The 7,567-nt window shown below is 32.4% G+C and overlaps 1 long non-coding RNA gene across 1 annotated transcript; it reads left to right on the forward strand.

The window, feature by feature from the left end:
* Nucleotides 1,905–5,043, forward strand: LOC107618530. The gene is made up of 3 exons (XR_001615286.2): nt 1,905–2,711; nt 4,455–4,491; nt 4,864–5,043. It is a non-coding gene; the product is annotated as an uncharacterized LOC107618530 (long non-coding RNA).

The raw sequence follows: 7,567 nt of genomic DNA on the forward strand, positions 1-7,567 counted from the left end.
TTATCTCATTAAAAATCTTATAAAAAAAAAACTCAATAAAAACAAAAACTTGACGAAGAAAAAAATGTACAATTTTGATCTCCTCTTGACGATATTACTTAAAATTTTAAAATTATCACATTCTAATTTGATATACCAATAATCTTTCAAGGAGGATCTTAGAAGTGAATTTGATATACCAATAATTTTTTAAGGAGGATCTTAGAAGTGAATTTGTAAATAAATCCTCGAGATTATTATTTGATTTTAAAGATCATAAGTGAAGAGGAATTTAGAGAAAATATGTTTTGTCCAGTCACCTTTAATATATCCACCTTTAAGTTGAACAATACATGTTATATTATTGATGAGGGCTAAAGATCAATTTAAAATTTTACAAGTTTAAAAGTTTAAAGGCGTCGTAGATATAGTCCTAAACCGAAAACAAACACTATCAAAGTTTAGTGAAAATGTCACAAATTCAAAACAAATACCGAAAGTTTTAATCCCAGATCTTCTCCTTTAGACTTGCAATAAGATGCACATCATTGGCTACGAAAATCGGGATTTAAACGCAATTATGCAATTACGCAATTAAAGGAGCAATAATTAAAATAACGACTACATTAAGAAGTAACTAAATTGAACTAGAAATGTTTACAAAAATAAACTAATAAAGAGGTAAAATTCAAGTGCTTAAAGGGTCTTGGTTAGGGTTGAGAGTCAAGGATTCCTATCTTTGTCATTAACTATAAATATGGCTATTATTAAGAGTTAATCCTACCTTGTCAACCTTTAAATATTGAGGAAAGTCAAGTGTAAAACCCGGTTAATTTATGGCTAATTAACCCATAGATTAAAATATATTCTAGAAAGTGAGAAATGAGATTTTTATGGTTTAATGTAGTAGAGAAATTCGAAACGAGAATTTCTGTACCAATTTTAAAGAAATCGGCCCAAGATTGGGCCGAATGGGCCAAACTGGACCAACCGGACCCAAGTTGGGCCCATGGCCCAACCAAGCTTCATTTAATTAAATGACGCTCAGCTCTCTCCCTCCCTCAAGAACACACTCACGCTGAAAATTAAAGAAGGGAAATGGGGAGAAGACATAAACCCTTGCTCCACCTTCAATCCACTACAAGAAAATGAAACATTTGTAACAAAAAATTTGTATCAAATTTAAAATTGTTACAAATTATAGTTTTTTGTAACAATAAGAAAATTTGTTACAAAACATTTCAATATTTTGTAACAACTTAATTTCTTTTGTTACAAATTATGTTATCTTTAGTATCGAATTGTTGTTTTGTTACAAAATGTTATAATGTTTTGTAACAAAAGATTATATTGTTGCAAAAATTTAAAATATTTTGTAACAAAATATCTATTGTTTCAAAAGCTCTAAATATTTTGTAACAAAAAATTAACTTATCATAAAATACAATATTTTTGTAACAAGTTATTTATTTATCCCAAAATTCAAAGATTTTTTGTAGTTAATAAAAAATTTTGTTTCAAGATACTAAATGTAAGACTTTGAATTTTTAAAAATTAACATAATAAGTTATTTATGATTTATTATATTTATTTAAGATTTTATATTTAAAAATTTATTTTACTAAAAATATTTAAGTCAAATTAATGATACTTTGAGTTTAAAAATATTTTAAAAATTAAATAATAAATTATTTATGATTTATTATATTTATTCAAAATGAATTTTTAGATATTTTTATATTAAACGGGATAATTTTTATTTATAATTTAAAACAGCACACCACTTATCCTTATTTTTATTAAAAATATTTAAGTTACTCAATCTCTAACCCTATCTTTTTCTAACATTCACAGCACACCACTTATCCTTATTTTTATTAAAAATATTTAAGTTACCCAATCTCTAACCCTATCTTTTTTAACACTCACAGCACACCACACACACAACCAATACAAGTGTATACACAGACACAGGCATATAGAGAGACTCGAGGAAGTGAGGGAGTCGCGGGGAAGAAGAAGGAAAGGAAAGGGGTGAGGCCGCGCCGCTACTGGCGATCGTCGAGCAACCTCTGTCGCGCTTTACCGTCGGTCACTGCTGCTGAATCGCCATCAGAAATGGAACCGTGGAGAAAAGGATGTCAAGACGCGAAGAGAGAGAGTCCGCGAGAAGAGGGAGGCCGACTGCGTCCTGTCGCCGCCGCTGGAGGGAGGCCGTTCGCGTCCAGCTCTCTGCGGCTGTTGCATCGCCATCATCGTGCGCCGCCGTCGAGCCCAAAGCTGCCGCCATCGCACGAAGCAGAGAGAGTGAAAGACGTGATGGAGGGGTGAGGGAGGAGTTGCCACTGCTGTTGCTAGGGCTAGCCGCCGGAGCCATTGTCGTCGCCACTGGAGTTAGCTGCTAAGGAGCGTTCTGTCATCGTGAAACTTGAAAGGGGATGTCACTGCCATTGTTGCCGGTAGCACTGTTCCCGTTCTGGTTCCAATTCCTTCGTTTATGAGACCTGTAACATTTTCTTCCTTGCTTTGTTACCATTTTGTTTCTCTGTCATATTTTCGTCCTAATTATGTTAGCATATTTTATTCTAGTGTTGCTAATTTATCTCCTAAACAATTATGATTGGTGCTGAGATCATTGTTGCTGCTGCTCCAAGAGGAAAGTTGTTGCTACTAGGAATTAAAAACAAACGAATGATTTGTTGCGTTTAATTACCAAGTTTTGGCTAATTGAGGTAGGAGATTTTATTTTGAAATTAACTGTTTTAATTTATGAATGCCATGGAAGTTTAGGATTTAATTTATTAGAACTTCTGATTAGGGATATTGTTTTTGATTATCAGAACTTATGAATATTAAGGCTGTTGATTATTGTTCTGTGTAGTTTTTTTTTTATTTGTTACTTTTTTTTTACTTGTTCTGATTAGTAATTTAGTATTATTGGAACTTCAAATTATTACTTGTAATTTAGTAATTTAGCATTAATGGATATGAAACTTCAATGGAAACTGGTGTTTGCTTCTTTTGATGAATTACAATAGCTTAACTTTTCTAGATTTATCTTTTGGTGGGAGTACATTTAATCAAAATCTGCATCTACATATAATAAACCATTATCTTATTTGGAAGTCTGGGGATTAGATAGTGAGGACTTTTTTAATGTGATCCTCCAAACCCCTATCTAACTATCTATTTGTATGAATATTTTAAAGTACCATAAGTCTTGGAGGATTATATATTTATAATTATCCATTCCAAAGAAAGGAAAATCATCACTTAAAACACCCCCCACAATCAAAGAAAGGAAAATTTTAAAAATTAATGTTTTACTAACTCAATTACTACTGTTCTGTTTGCTTATTCTTTATTTGGAATTTTTTGTGAACTACAAAGTGGGAAAAGCACACTGAAAAACTGTCAAATTTTACAGGTAAAGTGTCTCAGTTCCTCTCAGTTTCTCAATTTCTCTATTGAGAGCTCTTATAATACCTTTCTTTTATTTGATAATGTGCTTTACTAAAATCTCCTTTTGAAAATCCATTAAATAATAACATCATTCAATAAACGCAAACATATTTCAACTGAGAGCTATGTCTTGTAATGCTATAATGAAGCCCAGTAAACTGGTTATAACCATTTACTTTTTCAGTAGTATGTAGATAATTATACTGATGTTATTGGGGTCATTCTTTAGCTTCTTGTCTTACCTAATACTTATGTTGACGTTGATGTGAACACATCTATTGATCAAAGCTCTAAAAATTTGAACATCAAGATGCCAGAAGTTCTTTATTTTTGATTTACATATTAATCTTCAGCATCTCAACTTGTTAATAGGTTTAAAACAAAAGATTAAGTAGTTCGGAGATTTCATGTTAGAACTTAGAATATAATTGGTCTGAGCCAATTCTTTTAAAAGCTTAAACTATTTTTTTTTAGAAAGGAAATGTGTTGCATGCCATTTAGAAAAAAATAATAATAAAATAAAAATCTGCAAGTGTCCTTGTGATGAGTACATCACTTCTTTTTATTACTATTATTTTTAATTAATATCATATTTCTGGCACATTAATTATTGACTACTTTGTATATAGAAACTATCAACTTATAATTAAAAGAAGATTGAGGTTTAGTTAAACCTATTATAAAGTGTTAAAACTCTAAACTAATAAAGGAGCATATAGTAGCACCATCCACTGACACTAGCGTGTTTTGATTACTTTTGTTGAAGATTCTTTGTATCTCTCATGAATTGGTAATATTGGGAAAAAAGTGTTAGTTCTGTTATATATTGAAGTTTTATGAGAGAAAAATTAAAAAAAAAAAGGAAGAAGGATTTGTTGATGCAATGAATAATGATCATGTGGTGTGAACAGGAATCAAAGTGTTTTAATTATAATTGATATGTACCAATTCTATTTTTATGAAATTGGGTGCTTCTTCCAAGCTTGATTCAGAAATTCCTTTTGAATATGCAGAATGTTCCTTACTTGGGATGCAGTGCCTTGTATACTTGTAAGTTCATTGACTGTTAGTCATTCTATTATATTGAGCTACTTTTTTTTTATTGCATTTCAAATCATGACTGTGTTGAATTTTGTGGTGGTTGCAGCCTAGTAGTTATTGGATGGATTTTAGTTTCATGTACCTTCATACTTTGTGCTGGATTTCTGTTTCTTCATGCATGCAGTTCGGTTTCAATACTTTGACACTCTATATCTAAACTCATATTTGCAATACAATGTATTCGTTCCCTTTCTGAATACTAAGTTCTTAATTACTTCTTAGAGTGAGTCTGTATTATTTAAGATTTTTCTGTTCTTGTATGGCACTTCAATTTATTTAAGATTTTCTTAGACAATTTATATTATTATTTTTTTATTTAAGATTTTCAGGTGTGTGGCACTTATTAGAACTTCTCCATGAGAAATGAGAAAGGAGCTGTATGAACATGATGGAGTTTGTAATTTGTAGTTTACATTTTGGAGATTTATAATTCCTTGTTTTTCTTGTCTTATGTATCTATCTAGTTCATTAGGGTTCTTCAATATGTCTTGTTAGTTTGTACTTTAAAGTTTATATGTTGAAGATTTATAAAATAATCTTAGTTAATGAAAGATATTTGAACTATCTATGTTATTATATATTATATAAATGTTGACTTGTTGAGTAAATTAGTTAATATATTTTTTAATTAAAAAATAATATAATCTGATAAATTATGTGTGTAATTTGTAGTAAAAAAAATTATTACAAAATAAATAGTGTTTTGTAACTAAAGAAAAAAATGTTACAAAATTAAGTTACATTTTGTAAAAAAATTTTATGATAGGAAAAAATAGATTGTCACCAAAAATACCTTGAAGATCAAAATTTGTTACCGCTTTTGTAATGACTTCTGATTTTTTGTATCACAAAAATTTGTTACAAAATATCATTTTGAATTGTAACAGTTCTGTTTTTTGTTACAGAATTTTTTTGTAACGGGACATACTGCAACGGCCCCTTTTTTTGTTACAAAATTCTTTTGTTTCAAAATTTAGATTTTTTGTAACAATTTTTTTTGTTACAAATATTACTTTTTCTTGTAGTGATCGATCATATCCTTTGATCCGGAGCTCCGATTGACGCACCGTTTACGGCCACGCGACTGCGGCGTCGAGTTCTACAAAACCCACCCAAGCAATCCTGAGGTAAGTCACAGAATTTTCTTCGAATTCTCAGCCTTCATATTCGAAAATTTGTGGGTAAAGTGTTGAGATTTTTTAGTTTGGATGTTGTAGGCTCAAATTAACTTGAAGAGAAGGCTTTCTCTAACTCTCTTGGTCTTTGGGTAAGGTAAGAATCTCAACCCTAAGCTAGAGACTTGAGATTTTGTGATTTAGTGATTGAGTTATTGTGTTTTTATATGATATTGTGGCTTAGGCTTTGTATATATGTGTTTTGGAGCTTGATTGGTTGTTTTGGAAAGCTTTGGTGTGGAATACCAAGCTTAGAAATCTGTTGGTGAGGCTTTGGAAACCTTGGAAGTTGATTTGAGAGTGTTCCGGGTGGAACGGGAATCGGCCAAGGTATGGTTTCGGTTTCATGTATCTAAAATGTAATGTGGTGTGAAAACGTAGGCTAGAGACCCTAGGATAGGAGTTGAATCATTAATGATGTGGATGGTTTGATATGAATTGTGTTGTTGTATATGAATTTAGTGAATTGTGGAATGATGATAAATGTTGGTACCATATGTGAAAATTGGGTGTGAATTGTTGATTTTGATGTAGGAATTGTCACCTTGAAATTTGGTTAAATATGGTGGATTTTGATGTAGGAATTGTCACACTTATAAACTCCCAATTTTATTCCTTAAGTCTTAATTTGATATTAAATGCCTAGAGATTGAGAGAAGGCTAGGAAAGAGGTAACTTGTGGAGGAAGAAAATGGATGTAATGATGAGTATGATGAATAATGATGATATGAGTGGTTGGGAAGGATGGTGGAGTACTGAGTATCATTTGAGCCGAAGGGCTGAGATAAATGTTAATGTATTGCTGTGATTAAACGCATATATGCTGAATTGAATTGTTGATACTATGACTGTTTTCACTCCACCTATCTGAGATACGAGTTTCCCTGGGTGAAAGCCGTGGCTAGCCACCACGTGCTCTAGGTGGAGACTCGATACTCTGCTGATCCTATGTCGCAAGTGTGGCCAGACACTGTGAAAGTTCCGGACGAACTCGCCCCCGTGAATATACACCAGTGAGGGTGTTGGATATAAATTATGATTATGTTTGTGGATAACTCGAGTTGGGGATGCGCGACAGAGGGACAGTCCAATGGTTAGCTACCAGGACTTGTCGGTTTGGCTTTATAACCGACAGATGAGACTCATCAGCCACTAGGACAGGCATGCATCATATGCATTATATGTGATTTGTTTAGAATGCCTAATTGATTACATCATTACTTGCTAATTGCCTAATTGTTCTATCTGCTTCCTACTTGTGCATTTCTTTGTTTGATATACTTGTACTTGCATCTGTTACTGTTGGCGGTTGGGAGGTTTGCAGGATTTGGAAAGGGGATATATAGTTAGACTGAAGATCCTTAAGTTAGTCACCTATTTACACTTGTTATGGTTTAGTTATATTTATACGCTTTGATTATAATTTGGAAGTTCTAGGATTGCCTTCGGCTTTTCCAGGACATTACATGTTAGATATTTGGACACTGTTACCATGCTGAGAACCTCCGGTTCTCACCCATGCAGATTTTGTGGTTTTCAGATGCAGGACGTGAGGTTCCTCGCTGAGGCATGCTGGAGACTTCCTTTTGGCGGAGATTTTTAGCTTTTGGGCTCTTATTTTGATCATTATATACTTTTTTAGATGCTTATATTCTCCACTGCTTATATATATTTTGTATTGACTCCTCTTAGAGGTTACTTGGGAGAAACAGGTTTTGTATTTTGTCAGTTGGGTTCTTTTGGGATTTCCTTACTATATATGTATGTATACTGTATGCTCGGACCGGTTATCTTCGCAAGATGAGTCCCGAGTCTTGATATATGTATTTTGGCACTCTTTTTGTATATCT

Source organism: Arachis ipaensis, chromosome B01, assembly GCF_000816755.2.
Source record: "Arachis ipaensis cultivar K30076 chromosome B01, Araip1.1, whole genome shotgun sequence".
Classification (NCBI taxonomy): domain Eukaryota; kingdom Viridiplantae; phylum Streptophyta; class Magnoliopsida; order Fabales; family Fabaceae; genus Arachis; species Arachis ipaensis.